Source organism: Heterodontus francisci, chromosome 22, assembly GCF_036365525.1.
Source record: "Heterodontus francisci isolate sHetFra1 chromosome 22, sHetFra1.hap1, whole genome shotgun sequence".
NCBI classification, from domain to species: Eukaryota; Metazoa; Chordata; class Chondrichthyes; order Heterodontiformes; family Heterodontidae; genus Heterodontus; species Heterodontus francisci.
The window spans coordinates 39403573-39420930 of NC_090392.1; the positions used below are offsets into that span (position 1 = coordinate 39403573).

Consider the following 17358-nt stretch of genomic DNA (forward strand, 5'->3'; position numbering starts at 1 on the left):
TCATTTCAGATTTCCAGCATCCACCATTCGTTTGCTTTTGCACTCACAATGTTGACGGTTCGTCTCCAGGTAGCTACCATTAGACCCGGTTTCCCAGGCAAAGAAGCTTTTATTGAGGATACTGCCACATGGCAAAAGGCCAATCTGCCCCCATGCCCTTTTAACCGACAGACTAAGCTTGGAATCTCCCACACCTGAGGGGCAGGTTCTGACACACAGTAAACTGCGACCTGGTAGGTGACTCAATCTGGGCTGGGTGGAGCATGACTTGATTGACAAGCCTCGTGCTAAATCAGAACTGGCCGGAGCCAGTGCTCCCCCTTTCGCTACTGGAATGGATATGTGCAGTCAGGATGGTGAACGTCTCTGGTTTTAAGATCTATCGTGCTCGACAGGTATTTTAAATGAACGGCGGGACTGAGTCAGATTGTGTGTGCGTGTCTGAACCGTGTTGTGGGACTGTGTAAGTTTGTGTATGTCTCTGAACCGTGCTGTGGGACCGTGTGAGTTTGTGTGTGGCTTTGCAGCGTGTTGTGGGACGGTGTGAGTTTAATGTGTCTCTGAACGGTGTTCTTGGACTGTGTGAGTTTGTCTGCGGGTTTCTGAACCGTTTTGTCGGACTGTGTGAGTTTGTGTGCTTGTTTCTGAACCGTGTTGTGGCATTGTGTGAGTTTATGTGTACTTTCTGCTTATTTATTGCTCTCTTACTTTGCTTTGACACATAGAAAAATGTATACACAACACAGATACACACAAATACATTGAGAAGTAACACACGCACACACAAACACACATTTATTCAGAATGAGCACACTGATACACCCATAATACTCAAGTGCACAATATTTATATATTTAGAACCTGATATATATTATCAAAATAAAAGGAGATTTACAACTGACACACTCACAATGCATCGCCCTCATAACATCAAGACTCTCAGTTTCGATAGAACCATCACAGCCACAGCCACAGACACACACACACGCTTTATATTGCCATATGGTCCAGTTTGAAGTTTCAAGAAAAGTCTGTACAACAAAAATTGAAAGAGTTTTCACAAGTTGCCCGTCCTGTTGAGTATTTGCAGCGATTTCCCACTCTCACAGCAGTGATTCTGAGTCACGATGTGTGGAATTGGATTTGAAAACTGAAGAAAATTCAGCGCTTGGTGCTCAGCTGTCACGAGCAATTCCACACCTGCTTTGATCAGCTGTCAGCAGTGGACTGGAACAATGTCAGCCAGGGACTTTTAGTGTACATCAATAAAAGTGAACTTATTTGATGCAGGTAAAATATCATTAAAATGGTCCACCGCATTCAACTTGTTTTCCCTAATCCCAGCGGTGGAACAGTCCCAGATTGTGCAGCCATTGAATGAATTTGCATTGCTTTTTTCGTAGCCCGACCGTCCTTAATATATGGGTTCGACGTCTGTGCATGGTTTTTGCTCATTTCATTGAAAATTGCTTATCATGAATGCATGGAAACAGTCAGGTAATGGATCTGAGCAGCGTTGTTAAATAATCAGGAAAAGAAGACACCAATGCAAACACAGAGAGTAGAACAAGCACGTCCAGGGGCGCTAAGTAAAACGCTCAACAATGGCCGACGACCCTGGGTGGGCTTGAAACACCAACCCTTCGGTTAATAGCCGAATGCGCTAGCCAATTGCGCCACAGAGACGACCACAACAAAATCACCCAAGACACTGCAAACCAGTGTTACAATGAATTCGAGTCTCAGGTCGTGTGAGCTGGAGAATCCTGCCAGTCATCAGCTTTTCCAGATCGACGCTGCGGGATGGTATCTGTTTATCTCTGCCATCTGGTGGTACAAATCAAAATTTCTCCCCAGCACTTTTTCCGTCAGTCGGAGAACCATTTCACAAGGGGACAATGTCAAAACGGTTGCGGCAATTCAACAATTGTACGAAGCACAAAACAGAGCTCATTTAACAATGTCACACTGTTCTGCTGCGGAAATCTTTCCCCTGACAGACAAACTCTCCAGGCCACAGTTCAACCCTATCCCAGACCTTGCCCCTTCGCCTTTCCCTCTGCCTCTGCACTCGCTTTATACCTGTTCAATCTCTAACCTTTATCCAGTTGTGAAGAAAGGCTACCCACCAGAAGGTCTAACACTGTTTGCCTTTCCAGATGTGCTGCCTGAGTTGCTGCGCATTTCCTGCATTTTCTCTTTTCATTTCAGATTTCCAGCATCCACCATTCGTTTGCTTTTGCACTCACAATTTTGACGGTTCGTCTCCAGGTAGCTACCGTTAGACCCGGTTTCCCAGGCAAAGAGGCTTTTTTTGAGGATACTGCCACATGGCAAAAGGCCAATCTGCCCCCATGCCCTTTTAACCGACAGACTAAGCTTGGAATCTCCCACACCTGAGGGGCAGGTTCTGACACACAGTAAACTGCGACCTGGTAGGTGACTCAATCTGGGCTGGGTGGAGCATGACTTGATTGACAAGCCTCGTGCTATATCAGAACTGGCCGGAGCCAGTGCTCCCCCTTTCGCTACTGGAATGGATATGTGCAGTCAGGATGGTGAACGTCTCTGGTTTTAAGATCTATCGTGCTCGACAGGTATTTTAAATGAACGGCGGGACTGAGTGAGATTGTGTGTGCGTGTCTGAACCGTGTTGTGGGACTGTGTAAGTTTGTGTATGTCTCTGAACCGTGCTGTGGGACCGTGTGAGTTTGTGTGTGGCTTTGCAGCGTGTTGTGGGACGGTGTGAGTTTACTGTGTCTCTGAACGGTGTTCTAGGACTGTGTGAGTTTGTCTGCGGGTTTCTGAACCGTTTTGTCGGACTGTGTGAGTTTGTGTGCATGTTTCTGAACCGTGTTGTGGCATTGTGTGAGTTTATGTGTACTTTCTGCTTATTTATTGCTCTCTTACTTTGCTTTGACACATAGAAAAAAGTATACACAACACAGATACACACAAATACATTGAGAAGTAACACACGCACACACACACACACACATTTATTCAGAATGAGCACACTGATACACCCATAATACTCAAGTGCACAATATTTATATATTTAGAACCTGATATATATTATCAAAATAAAAGGAGATTTACAACTGACACACTCACAATGCATCGCCCTCATAACATCAAGACTCTCAGTTTCGATAGAACCATCACAGCCACAGCCACAGACACACACACACGCTTTATATTGCCATATGGTCCAGTTTGAAGTTTTAAGAAAAGTCTGTACAGCAAAAATTGAAAGAGTTTTCACAAGTTGCCCGTCCTGTTGAGTATTTGCAGCGATTTCCCACTCTCAGAGCAGTGATTCTGAGTCACGATGTGTGGAATTGGATTTGAAAACTGAAGAAAATTCAGTGCTTGGTGCTCAGCTGTCACGAGCAATTCCACACCTGCTTTGATCAGCTGTCAGCAGTGGACTGGAACAATGTCAGCCAGGGACTTTTAGTGTACATCAATAAAAGTGAACTTATTTGATGCAGGTAAAATATCATTAAAATGGTCCACCGCATTCAACTTGTTTTCCCTAATCCCAGCGGTGGAACAGTCCCAGATTGTGCAGCCATTGAATGACTTTGCATTGCTTTTTTCGAAGCCCGACCGTCCTTAATATATGGGTTCGACGTCTGTGCATGGTTTTTGCTCATTTCATTGAAAATTGCTTATCATGAATGCATGGAAACAGTCAGGTAATGGATCAGAGCAGCGTTGTTAAATAATCAGGAAAAGAAGACACCAATGCAAACACAGAGAGTAGAACAAGCACGTCCAGGGGCGCTAAGTAAAACGCTCAATAACGGCCGACGTCCGTGGGGGGGCTTGAACCACCAACCTTTCGGTTAATAGTCGAACGCGCTAGCCAATTGCGCCACAGAGACGACCACAGCAAAATCACCCAAGACACTGCAAACCAGTGTTTCAATGAATTCGAGTCTCAGGTCGTGTGAGCTGGAGAATCCTGCCAGTCATCAGCTTTTCCAGATCGACGCTGCGGGATGGTATCTGTTTATCTCTGCCATCTGGTGGTACAAATCAAAATTTCTCCCCAGCACTTTTTCCGTCAGTCGGAGAACCATTTCACAAGGGGACAATGTCAAAACGGTTGCGGCAATTCAACAATTGTACGAAGCACAAAACAGAGCTCATTTAACAATGTCACACTGTTCTGCTGCGGAAATATTTCCCCTGACAGACAAACTCTCCAGGCCACAGTTCCACCCTATCCCACACCTTGCCCCTTCGCCTTTCCCTCTGCCTCTGCACTCGCTTTATACCTGTTCAATCTCTAACCTTTATCCAGTTGTGAAGAAAGGCTACCCACCAGAAAGTCTAACACTGTTTGTCTTTCCAGATGTGCTGCCTGAGTTGCTGCGCATTTCCTGCATTTTCTCTTTTCATTTCAGATTTCCAGCATCCACCATTCGTTTGCTTTTGCACTCACAATGTTGACGGTTCGTCTCCAGGTAGCTACCGTTAGACCCGGTTTCCCAGGCAAAGAGGCTTTTATTGAGGATACTGCCACATGGCAAAAGGCCAATCTGCCCCCATGCCCTTTTAACCGACAGACTAAGCTTGGAATCTCCCACACCTGAGGGGCAGGTTCTGACACACAGTAAACTGCGACCTGGCAGGTGACTCAATCTGGGCTGGGTGGAGCATGACTTGATTGACAAGCCTCGTGCTATATCAGAACTGGCCGGAGCCAGTGCTCCCCCTTTCGCTACTGGAATGGATATGTGCAGTCAGGATGGTGAACGTCTCTGGTTTTAAGATCTATCGTGCTCGACAGGTATTTTAAATGAACGGCGGGACTGAGTGAGATTGTGTGTGCGTGTCTGAACCGTGTTGTGGGACTGTGTAAGTTTGTGTATGTCTCTGAACCGTGCTGTGGGACCGTGTGAGTTTGTGTGTGGCTTTGCAGCGTGTTGTGGGACGCTGTGAGTTTAATGTGTCTCTGAACGGTGTTCTAGGACTGTGTGAGTTTGTCTGCAGGTTTCTGAACCGTTTTGTCGGACTGTGTGAGTTTGTGTGCGTGTTTCTGAACCGTGTTGTGGCATTGTGTGAGTTTATGTGTACTTTCTGCTTATTTATTGCTCTCTTACTTTGCTTTGACACATAGAAAAATGTATACACAACACAGATACACACAAATACATTGAGAAGTAAGACACGCACACACACACACACATTTATTCAGAATGAGCACACTGATACACCCATAATACTCAAGTGCACAATATTTATATATTTAGAACCTGATATATATTATCAAAATAAAAGGAGATTTACAACTGACACACTCACAATGCATCGCCCTCATAACATCAAGACGCTCAGTTTCGATAGAACCATCACAGCCACAGCCACAGACACACACACACGCTTTATATTGCCATATGGTCCAGTTTGAAGTTTTAAGAAAAGTCTGGACAACAAAAATTGAAAGAGTTTTCACAGGTTGCCCGTCTTGTTGAGTATTTGCAGCGATTTCCCACTCTCCACAGCAGTGATTCTGAGTCACGATGTGTGGAATTGGATTTGAAAACTGAAGAAAATTCAGCGCTTGGTGCTCAGCTGTCACGAGCAATTCCACACCTGCTTTGATCAGCTGTTAGCAGTGGACTGGAACAATGTCAGCCAGGGACTTTTAGTGTACATCAATAAAAGTGAACTTATTTGATGCAGGTAAAATATCATTAAAATGGTCCACCGCATTCAACTTGTTTCCCCTAATCCCAGCGGTGGAACAGTCCCAGATTGTGCAGCCATTGAATGAATTTGCATTGCTTTTTTCGAAGCCCGACCGACCTTAATATATGGGTTCGACGTCTGTGCATAGTTTTTGCTCATTTCATTGAAAATTGCGAATCATGAATGCATGGAAACAGTCAGGAAATGGATCAGAGCAGCGTTGTTAAATAATCAGGAAAAGCAGACACCAATGCAAACACAGAGAGTAGAACAAGCACTTCCAGGGGCGCTAAGTGAAACGCTCAATAAGGGCCGACGTCCCTGGGTGGGTTTGAACCACCAACCTTTCGGTTAACAGCCGAACGCGCTAGCCAATTGCGCCACAGAGACTACCGCAGCCAAATCACGCAAGACACTGCAAACCAGTGTTTCAATTAATTCGAGTCTCAGGTCGTGTGAGCTGGAGAATCCTCCAGTCATCAGCTTTTCCAGATCGACGCTGCGGGATGGTATCTGTTTATCTCTGCCATCTGGTGGTACAAATAAAAATTTCTCCCCAGCACTTTTTCCGTCAGTCGGAGAACCATTTCACAAGGGGACATTGTCAAAACGGTTGCGGCAATTCAACAATTGTACGAAGCACAAAACAGAGCTCATTTAACAATGTCACACTGTTCTGCTGCGGAAATCTTTCCCCTGACAGACAAACTCTCCAGGCCACAGTTCCACCCTATCCCAGACCTTGCCCCTTCGCCTTTCCCTCTGCCTCTGCACTCGCTTTATACCTGTTCAATCTCTAACCTTTATCCAGTTGTGAAGAAAGGCTACCCACCAGAAAGTCTAACACTGTTTGTCTTTCCAGATGTGCTGCCTGAGTTGCTGCGCATTTCCTGCATTTTCTCTTTTCATTTCAGATTTCCAGCATCCACCATTCGTTTGCTTTTGCACTCACAATGTTGACGGTTCGTCTCCAGGTAGCTACCGTTAGACCCGGTTTCCCAGGCAAAGAGGCTTTTATTGAGGATACTGCCACATGGCAAAAGGCCAATCTGCCCCCATGCCCTTTTAACCGACAGACTAAGCTTGGAATCTCCCACACCTGAGGGGCAGGTACTGACACACAGTAAACTGCGACCTGGTAGGTGACTCAATCTGGGCTGGGTGGAGCATGACTTGATTGACAAGCCTCGTGCTATATCAGAACTGGCCGGAGCCAGTGCTCCCCCTTTCGCTACTGGAATGGATATGTGCAGTCAGGATGGTGAACGTCTCTGGTTTTAAGATCTATCGTGCTCGATAGGTATTTTAAATGAACGGCGGGACTGAGTCAGATTGTGTGTGCGTGTCTGAACCGTGTTGTGGGACTGTGTAAGTTTGTGTATGTCTCTGAACCGTGCTGTGGGACCGTGTGAGTTTGTGTGTGGCTTTGCAGCGTGTTGTGGGACGCTGTGAGTTTAATGTGTCTCTGAACGGTGTTCTAGGACTGTGTGAGTTTGTCTGCGGGTTTCTGAACCGTTTTGTCGGACTGTGTGAGTTTGTGTGCATGTTTCTGAACCGTGTTGTGGCATTGTGTGAGTTTATGTGTACTTTCTGCTTACTTATTGCTCTCTTACTTTGCTTTGACACATAGAAAAATGTATACACAACACAGATACACACAAATACATTGAGAAGGAACACATGCACACACACACACACATTTATTCAGAATGAGCACACTGATACACCCATAATACTCAAGTGCACAATATTTACATATTTAGAACCTGATATATATTATCAAAATAAAAGGAGATTTACAACTGACACACTCACAATGCATTGCCCTCATAACATCAAGACTCTCAGTTTCGATAGAACCATCACAGCCACAGCCACAGACACACACACACGCTTTATATTGCCATATGGTCCAGTTTGAAGTTTTAAGAAAAGTCTGGACACCAAAAATTGAAAGAGTTTTCACAAGTTGCCCGTCCATTTGAGTATTTGCAGCGATTTCCCACTCTCACAGCAGTGATTCTGAGTCACGATGTGTGGAATTGGATTTGAAAACTGAAGAAAATTCAGCGCTTGGTGCTCAGCGGTCACGAGCAATTCCACACCTGCTTTGATCAGCTGTCAGCAGTGGACTGGAACAATGTCAGCCAGGGACTTTTAGTGTACATCAATAAAAGTGAACTTATTTGATGCAGGTAAAATATCATTAAAATGGTCCCCCGCATTCAACTTGTTTTCCCTAATCCCAGCGGTGGAACAGTCCCAGATTGTGCAGCCATTGAATGAATTTGCATTGCTTTTTTCGAAGCCCGACCATCCTTAATATATGGGTTCGACGTCTGTGCATGGTTTTTGCTCATTTCATTGAAAATTGCTTATCATGAATGCATGGAAACAGTCAGGTAATGGATCAGAGCAGCGTTGTTAAATAATCAGGAAAAGAAGACACCAATGCAAACACAGAGAGTAGAACAAGCACGTCCAGGGGCGCTAAGTAAAACGCTCAATAACGGCCGACGTCCCTGGGTGGGCTTGAACCACCAACCTTTCAGTTAACAGCCGAACGCGCTAGCCAATTGCGCCACAGAAACAACCACAACAAAATCACGCAAGACACTGCAAACCAGTGTTTCAATGAATTCGAGTCTCAGGTCGTGTGAGCTGGAGAATCCTGCCAGTCATCAGCTTTTCCAGATCGACGCTGCGGGATGGTATCTGTTTATCTCTGCCATCTGGTGGTACAAATCAAAATTTCTCCCCAGCACTTTTTCCGTCAGTCGGAGAACCATTTCACAAGGGGACAATGTCAAAACGGTTGCGGCAATTCAACAATTGTACGAAGCACAAAACAGAGCTCATTTAACAATGTCACACTGTTCTGCTGCGGAAATCTTTCCCCTGACAGACAAACTCTCCAGGCCACAGTTCCACCCTATCCCACACCTTGCCCCTTCGCCTTTCCCTCTGCCTCTGCACTCGCTTTATACCTGTTCAATCTCTAACCTTTATCCAGTTGTGAAGAAAGGCTACCCACCGGAAAGTCTAACACTGTTTATCTTTCCAGATGTGCTGCCTGAGTTGCTGCGCATTTCCTGCATTTTCTCTTTTCATTTCAGATTTCCAGCATCCAGCATTCGTTTGCTTTTGCACTCACAATGTTGACGGTTCGTCTCCAGGTAGCTACCGTTAGACCCGGTTTCCCAGGCAAAGAGGCTTTTTTTGAGGATACTGCCACATGGCAAAAGGCCAATCTGCCCCCATGCCCTTTTAACCGACAGACTAAGCTTGGAATCTCCCACACCTGAGGGGCAGGTTCTGACACACAGTAAACTGCGACCTGGTAGGTGACTCAATCTGGGCTGGGTGGAGCATGACTTGATTGACAAGCCTCGTGCTATATCAGAACTGGCCGGAGCCAGTGCTCCCCCTTTCGCTACTGGAATGGATATGTGCAGTCAGGATGGTGAACGTCTCTGGTTTTAAGATCTATCGTGCTCGACAGGTATTTTAAATGAACGGCGGGACTGAGTGAGATTGTGTGTGCGTGTCTGAACCGTGTTGTGGGACTGTGTAAGTTTGTGTATGTCTCTGAACCGTGCTGTGGGACCGTGTGAGTTTGTGTGTGGCTTTGCAGCGTGTTGTGGGACGCTGTGAGTTTAATGTGTCTCTGAACGGTGTTCTAGGACTGTGTGAGTTTGTCTGCGGGTTTCTGAACCGTTTTGTCGGACTGTGTGAGTTTGTGTGCGTGTTTCTGAACCGTGTTGTGGCATTGTGTGAGTTTATGTGTACTTTCTGCTTATTTATTGCTCTCTTACTTTGCTTTGACACATAGAAAAATGTATACACAACACAGATACACACAAATACATTGAGAAGTAACACACGCACACACACACACACATTTATTCAGAATGAGCACACTGATACACCCATAATACTCAAGTGCACAATATTTATATATTTAGAACCTGATATATATTATCAAAATAAATGGAGATTTACAACTGACACACTCACAATGCATCGCCCTCATAACATCAAGACTCTCAGTTTCGATAGAACCATCACAGCCACAGCCACAGACACACACACACGCTTTATATTGCCATATGGTCCAGTTTGAAGTTTTAAGAAAAGTCTGTACAACAAAAATTGAAAGAGTTTTCACAAGTTGCCCGTCCTGTTGAGTATTTGCAGCGATTTCCCACTCTCACAGCAGTGATTCTGAGTCACGATGTGTGGAATTGGATTTGAAAACTGAAGAAAATTCAGCGCTTGGTGCTCAGCTGTCACGAGCAATTCCACACCTGCTTTGATCAGCTGTTAGCAGTGGACTGGAACAATGTCAGCCAGGGACTTTTAGTGTACATCAATAAAAGTGAACTTATTTGATGCAGGTAAAATATCATTAAAATGGTCCACCGCATTCAACTTGTTTTCCCTAATCCCAGCGGTGGAACAGTCCCAGATTGTGCAGCCATTGAATGAATTTGCATTGCTTTTTTCGAAGCCCGACCGACCTTAATATATTTAGCATGGGTTCGACGTCTGTGCATGGTTTTTGCTCATTTCATTGAAAATTGCTTATCATGAATGCATGGAAACAGTCAGGTAATGGATCAGAGCAGCGTTGTTAAATAATCAGGAAAAGAAGACACCAATGCAAACACAGAGAGTAGAACAAGAACGTCCAGGGGCGCTAAGTGAAACGCTCAGTAAGGGCCGACGTGCCTGTGTGGGCTTGAACAACCAACCTTTCGGTTGACAGCCAAACGCGCTAGCCAATTGCGCCACAGAGATGACCACAGCAAAATCATGCAAGACACTGCAAACCAGTGTTTCAATGAATTCGAGTCTCAGGTCGTGTGAGCTGGAGAATCCTGCCAGTCATCAGCTTTTCCAGATCGACGCTGCGGGATGGTATCTGTTTATCTCTGCCATCTGGTGGTACAAATCAAAATTTCTCCCCAGCACTTTTTCCGTCAGTCGGAGAACCATTTCACAAGGGGACAATGTCAAAACGGTTGCGGCAATTCAACAATTGTACGAAGCACAAAACAGAGCTCATTTAACAATGTCACACTGTTCTGCTGCGGAAATCTTTCCCCTGACAGACAAAGTCTCCAGGCCACAGTTCCACCCTCTCCCACACCTTGCCCCTTCTCCTTTCCCTCTGCCTCTGCACTCGCTTTATACCTGTTCAATCTCTAACCTTTATCCAGTTGTGAAGAAAGGCTACCCACCAGAAAGTCTAACACTGTTTGTCTTTCCAGATGTGCTGCCTGAGTTGCTGCGCATTTCCTGCATTTTCTCTTTTCATTTCAGATTTCCAGCATCCACCATTCGTTTGCTTTTGCACTCACAATGTTGACGGTTCGTCTCCAGGTAGCTACCGTTAGACCCGGTTTCCCAGGCAAAGAGGCTTTTATTGAGGATACTGCCACATGGCAAAAGGCCAATCTGCCCCCATGCCCTTTTAACCGACAGACTAAGCTTGGAATCTCCCACACCTGAGGGGCAGGTTCTGACACACAGTAAACTGCGACCTGGTAGGTGACTCAATATGGGCTGGGTGGAGCATGACTTGATTGACAAGCCTCGTGCTATATCAGAACTGGCCGGAGCCAGTGCTCCCACTTTCGCTACTGGAATGGATATGTGCAGTCAGGATGGTGAACATCTCTGGTTTTAAGATCTATCGTGCTCGACAGGTATTTTAAATGAACGGCGGGACTGAGTGAGATTGTGTGTGCGTGTCTGAACCGTGTTGTGGGGCTGTGTAAATTTGTGTATGTCTCTGAACCGTGCTGTGGGACCGTGTGAGTTTGTGTGTGGCTTTGCAGCGTGTTGTGGGACGCTGTGAGTTTCATGTGTCTCTCAACGGTGTTCTCGGACTGTGTGAATTTGTCTGCGGGTTTCTGAACCGTTTTGTCGGACTGTGTGAGTTTGTGTGCGTGTTTCTGAACCGTGTTGTGACATTGTGTGAGTTTATGTGTACTTTCTGCTTATTTATTGCTCTCTTACTTTGCTTTGACACATAGAAAAATGTATACACAACACAGATACACACAAATCCATTGAGAAGTAACACACGCACACACACACACACATTTATTCAGAATGAGCACACTGATACACCCATAATACTCAAGTGCACAATATTTATATAGTTAGAACCTGATATATATTATCAAAATAAAAGGAGATTTACAACTGACACACTCACAATGCATCGCCCTCAGAACATCAAGACTCACAGTTTCGATAGAACCATGACAGCCTCAGCCACAGACACACACACACGCTTTATATTGCCATATGGTCCAGTTTGAAGTTTGAAGAAAAGTCTGTACAACAAAAATTGAAAGAGTTTTCACAAGTTGCCCGTCCTGTTGAGTATTTGCAGCGATTTCCCACTCTCAGAGCAGTGATTCTGAGTCACGATGTGTGGAATTGGATTTGAAAACTGAAGAAAATTCAGCGCTTGGTGCTCAGCTGTCACGAGCAATTCCACACCTGCTTTGATCAGCTGTTAGCAGTGGACTGGAACAATGTCAGCCAGGGACTTTTAGTGTACATCAATAAAAGTGAACTTATTTGATGCAGGTAAAATATCATTAAAATGGTCCACCGCATTCAACTTGTTTTCCCTAATCCCAGCGGTGGAACAGTCCAAGATTGTGCAGCCATTGAATGAATTTGCATTGCTTTTTTCGAAGCCCGACCGACCTTAATATATGGGTTCGACGTCTGTGCATAGTTTTTGCTCATTTCATTGAAAATTGCGAATCATGAATGCATGGAAACAGTCAGGAAATGGATCAGAGCAGCGTTGTTAAATAATCAGGAAAAGCAGACACCAATGCAAACACAGAGAGTAGAACAAGCACTTCCAGGGGCGCTAAGTGAAACGCTCAATAAGGGCCGACGTCCCTGGGTGGGTTTGAACCACCAACCTTTCAGTTAACAGCCGAACGCGCTAGCCAATTGCGCCACAGAGACTACCACAGCAAAATCACGCAAGACACTGCAAACCAGTGTTTCAATAAATTCGAGTCTCAGGTCGTGTGAGCTGGAGAATCCTCCAGTCATCAGCTTTTCCAGATCGACGCTGCGGGATGGTATCTGTTTATCTCTGCCATCTGGTGGTACAAATCAAAATTTCTCCCCAGCACTTTTTCCGTCAGTCGGAGAACCATTTCACAAGGGGACAATGTCAAAACGGTTGCGGCAATTCAACAATTGTACGAAGCACAAAACAGAGCTCATTTAACAATGTCACACTGTTCTGCTGCGGAAATCTTTCCCCTGACAGACAAACTCTCCAGGCCAAAGTTCCACCCGATCCCAGACCTTGCCCCTTCGCCTTTCCCTCTGCCTCTGCACTCGCTTTATACCTGTTCAATCTCTAACCTTTATCCAGTTGTGAAGAAAGGCTACCCACCAGAAAGTCTAACACTGTTTGTCTTTCCAGATGTGCTGCCTGAGTTGCTGCGCATTTCCTGCATTTTCTCTTTTCATTTCAGATTTCCAGCATCCACCATTCGTTTGCTTTTGCACTCACAATGTTGACGGTTCGTCTCCAGGTAGCTACCGTTAGACCCGGTTTCCCAGGCAAAGAGGCTTTTATTGAGGATACTGCCACATGGCAAAAAGCCAATCTGCCCCCATGCCCTTTTAACCGACAGACTAAGCTTGGAATCTCCCACACCTGAGGGGCAGGTTCTGACACACAGTAAACTGCGACCTGGTAGGTGACTCAATCTGGGCTGGGTGGAGCATGACTTGATTGACAAGCCTCGTGCTATATCAGAACTGGCCGGAGCCAGTGCTCCCCCTTTCGCTACTGGAATGGATATGTGCAGTCAGGATGGTGAACGTCTCTGGTTTTAAGATCTATCGTGCTCGACAGGTATTTTAAATGAATGGCGGGACTGAGTGAGATTGTGTGTGCGTGTCTGAACCGTGTTGTGGGACTGTGTAAGTTTGTGTATGTCTCTGAACCGTGCTGTGGGACCGTGTGAGTTTGTGTGTGGCTTTGCAGCGTGTTGTGGGACGCTGTGAGTTTAATGTGTCTCTGAACGGTGTTCTCGGACTGTGTGAGTTTGTCTGCGGGTTTCTGAACCATTTTGTCGGACTGTGTGAGTTTGTGTGCATGTTTCTGAACCGTGTTGTGGCATTGTGTGAGTTTATGTGTACTTTCTGCTTATTTATTGCTCTCTTACTTTGCTTTGACACATAGAAAAATGTATACACAACACAGATACACACAAATACATTGAGAAGTAACACACGCACACACACACACACATTTATTCAGAATGAGCACACTGATACACCCATAATACTCAAGTGCACAATATTTATATATTTAGAACCTGATATATATTATCAAAATAAAAGGAGATTTACAACTGACACACTCACAATGCATCGCCCTCATAACATCAAGACTCTCAGTTTCGATAGAACCATCACAGCCACAGCCACAGACACACACACACGCTTTATATTGCCATATGGTCCAGTTTGAAGTTTTAAGAAAAGTCTGCACAACAAAAATTGAAAGAGTTTTCACAAGTTGCCCGTCCTGTTGAGTATTTGCAGCGATTTCCCACTCCCACAGCAGTGATTCTGAGTCACGATGTGTGGAATTGGATTTGAAAACTGAAGAAAATTCAGCGCTTGGTGCTCAGCTGTCACGAGCAATTCCACACCTGCTTTGATCAGCTGTTAGCAGTGGACTGGAACAATGTCAGCCAGGGACTTTTAGTGTCCATCAATAAAAGTGAACTTATTTGATGCAGGTAAAATATCATTAAAATGGTCCACCGCATTCAACTTGTTTTCCCTAATCCCAGCGGTGGAACAGTCCCAGATTTTGCAGCCATTGAATTAATTTGCATTGCTTTTTTCGAAGCCCGACCGACCTTAATATATGGGTTCGACGTCTGTGCATAGTTTTTGCTCATTTCATTGAAAATTGCTTATCATGAATGCATGGAAACAGTCAGGTAATGGATCAGAGCAGCGTTGTTAAATAATCAGGAAAAGCAGACACCAATGCAAACACAGAGAGTAGAACAAGCACGTCCAGGGGCGCTAAGTGAAACGCTCAATAAGGGCCGACGTCCCTGGGTGGGCTTGAACCACCAACCTTTCGGTTAACAGCCGAACGCGCTAGCCAATTGCGCCACAGAGACGACCACAGCAAAATCACGCAAGACACTGCAAACCAGTGTTTCAATGAATTCCAGTCAAAGGTCGTGTGAGCTGGAGAATCCTCCAGTCATCAGCTTTTCCAGATCGACGCTGCGGGATGGTATCTGTTTATCTCTGCCATCTGGTGGTACAAATCAAAATTTCTCCCCAGCACTTTTTCCGTCAGTCGGAGAACCATTTCACAAGGGGACAATGTCAAAACGGTTGCGGCAATTCAACAATTGTACGAAGCACAAAACAGAGCTCATTTAACAATGTCACACTGTTCTGCTGCGGAAATCTTTCCCCTGACAGACAAACTCTCCAGGCCACAGTTCCACCCTATCCCACACCTTGCCCCTTCGCCTTTCCCTCTGCCTCTGCACTCGCTTTATACCTGTTCAATCTCTAACCTTTATCCAGTTGTGAAGAAAGGCTACCCACCAGAAAGTCTAACACTGTTTGTCTTTCCAGATGTGCTGCCTGAGTTGCTGCGCATTTCCTGCATTTTCTCTTTTCATTTCAGATTTCCAGCATCCACCATTCGTTTGCTTTTGCACTCACAATGTTGACGGTTCGTCTCCAGGTAGCTACCGTTAGACCCGGTTTCCCAGGCAAAGAGGCTTTTATTGAGGATACTGCCACATGGCAAAAGGCCAATCTGCCCCCATGCCCTTTTAACCGACAGACTAAGCTTGGAATCTCCCACACCTGAGGGTCAGGTTCTGACACACAGTAAACTGCGACCTGGTAGGTGACTCAATCTGGGCTGGGAGGAGCATGACTTGATTGACAAGCCTCGTGCTATATCAGAACTGGCCGGAGCCAGTGCTCCCCCTTTCGCTACTGGAATGGATATGTGCAGTCAGGATGGTGAACGTCTCTGGTTTTAAGATCTATCGTGCTCGACAGGTATTTTAAATGAACGGCGGGACTGAGTGAGATTGTGTGTGCGTGTCTGAACCGTGTTGTGGGACTGTGTAAGTTTGTGTATGTCTCTGAACCGTGCTGTGGGACCGTGTGAGTTTGTGTGTGGCTTTGCAGCGTGTTGTGGGACGCTGTGAGTTTAATGTGTCTCTGAACGGTGTTCTCGGACTGTGTGAGTTTGTCTGCGGGTTTCTGAACCGTTTTGTCGGACTGTGTGAGTTTGTGTGCATGTTTCTGAACCGTGTTGTGGCATTGTGTGAGTTTATGTGTACTTTCTGCTTATTTATTGCTCTCTTACTTTGCTTTGACACATAGAAAAATGTATACACAACACAGATACACACAAATACATTGAGAAGTAACACACGCACACACACACACACATTTATTCAGAATGAGCACACTGATACACCCATAATACTCAAGTGCACAATATTTATATATTTAGAACCTGATATATATTATCAAAATAAAAGGAGATTTACAACTGACACACTCACAATGCATCGCCCTCATAACATCAAGACTCTCAGTTTCGATAGAACCATCACAGACACACACACACGCTTTATATTGCCATATGGTCCAGTTTGAAGTTTTAAGAAAAGTCTGTACAACAAAAATTGAAAGAGTTTTCACAAGTTGCCCGTCCTGTTGAGTATTTGCAGCGATTTCCCACTCTCACAGCAGTGATTCTGAGTCACGATGTGTGGAATTGGATTTGAAAACTGAAGAAAATTCAGCGCTTGGTGCTCAGCTGTCACGAGCAATTCCACACCTGCTTTGATCAGCTGTCAGCAGTGGACTGGAACAATGTCAGCCAGGGACTTTTAGTGTACATCAATAAAAGTGAACTTATTTGATGCAGGTAAAATATCATTAAAATGGTCCGCCGCATTCAACTTGTTTTCCCTAATCCCAGCGGTGGAACAGTCCCAGATTGTGCAGCCATTGAATGAATTTGCATTGCTTTTTTCGAAGCCCGACCGACCTTAATATATGGGTTCGACGTCTGTGCATAGTTTTTGCTCATTTCATTGAAAATTGCTTATCATGAATGCATGGAAACAGTCAGGTAATGGATCAGAGCAGCGTTGTTAAATAATCAGGAAAAGAAGACACCAATGCAAACACAGAGAGTAGAACAAGCACGTCCAGGGGCGCTAAGTGAAACGCTCAATAAGGGCCGACGTCTCTGGGTGGGCTTGAACCACCAAACTTTCGGTGAACAGCCGAACGCGCCAGCCAATTGCGCCACAGAGACGACCACCGCAAAATTACGCAAGACACTGCAAACCAGTGTTTCAATGAATTCGAGTCTCAGGTCGTGTGAGCTGGAGAATCCTGCCAGTCATCAGCTTTTCCAGATCGACGCTGCGGGATGGTATCTGTTTATCTCTGCCATCTGGTGGTACAAATCAAAATTTCTCCCCAGCACTTTTTCCGTCAGTCGGAGAACCATTTCACAAGGGGACAATGTCAAAACGGTTGCGGCAATTCAACAATTGTACGAAGCACAAAACAGAG

General features: G+C 45.3%; 5 non-coding genes across 5 annotated transcripts; all 5 read right to left on the reverse strand.

Annotated features, from left to right (window-relative positions):
* Window positions 1–6019: 6019 nt before the first annotated feature.
* On the reverse strand, window positions 6020–6093 carry trnan-guu (transfer RNA asparagine (anticodon GUU)). Its single transcript has one exon. It is a non-coding gene; the product is annotated as a tRNA-Asn (tRNA).
* A 2127-nt stretch (window positions 6094–8220) lies between these two features.
* Window positions 8221–8294, reverse strand: trnan-guu (transfer RNA asparagine (anticodon GUU)). Its single transcript has one exon. It is a non-coding gene; the product is annotated as a tRNA-Asn (tRNA).
* Window positions 8295–12631: 4337 nt separating this feature from the next.
* Window positions 12632–12705, reverse strand: trnan-guu (transfer RNA asparagine (anticodon GUU)). The gene has a single exon. It is a non-coding gene; the product is annotated as a tRNA-Asn (tRNA).
* Window positions 12706–14832: 2127 nt separating this feature from the next.
* trnan-guu (transfer RNA asparagine (anticodon GUU)) lies at window positions 14833–14906 on the reverse strand. The gene has a single exon. It is a non-coding gene; the product is annotated as a tRNA-Asn (tRNA).
* Window positions 14907–17021: 2115 nt separating this feature from the next.
* trnan-guu (transfer RNA asparagine (anticodon GUU)) lies at window positions 17022–17095 on the reverse strand. The gene has a single exon. It is a non-coding gene; the product is annotated as a tRNA-Asn (tRNA).
* Between the last annotated feature and the right edge of the window lie 263 nt (window positions 17096–17358).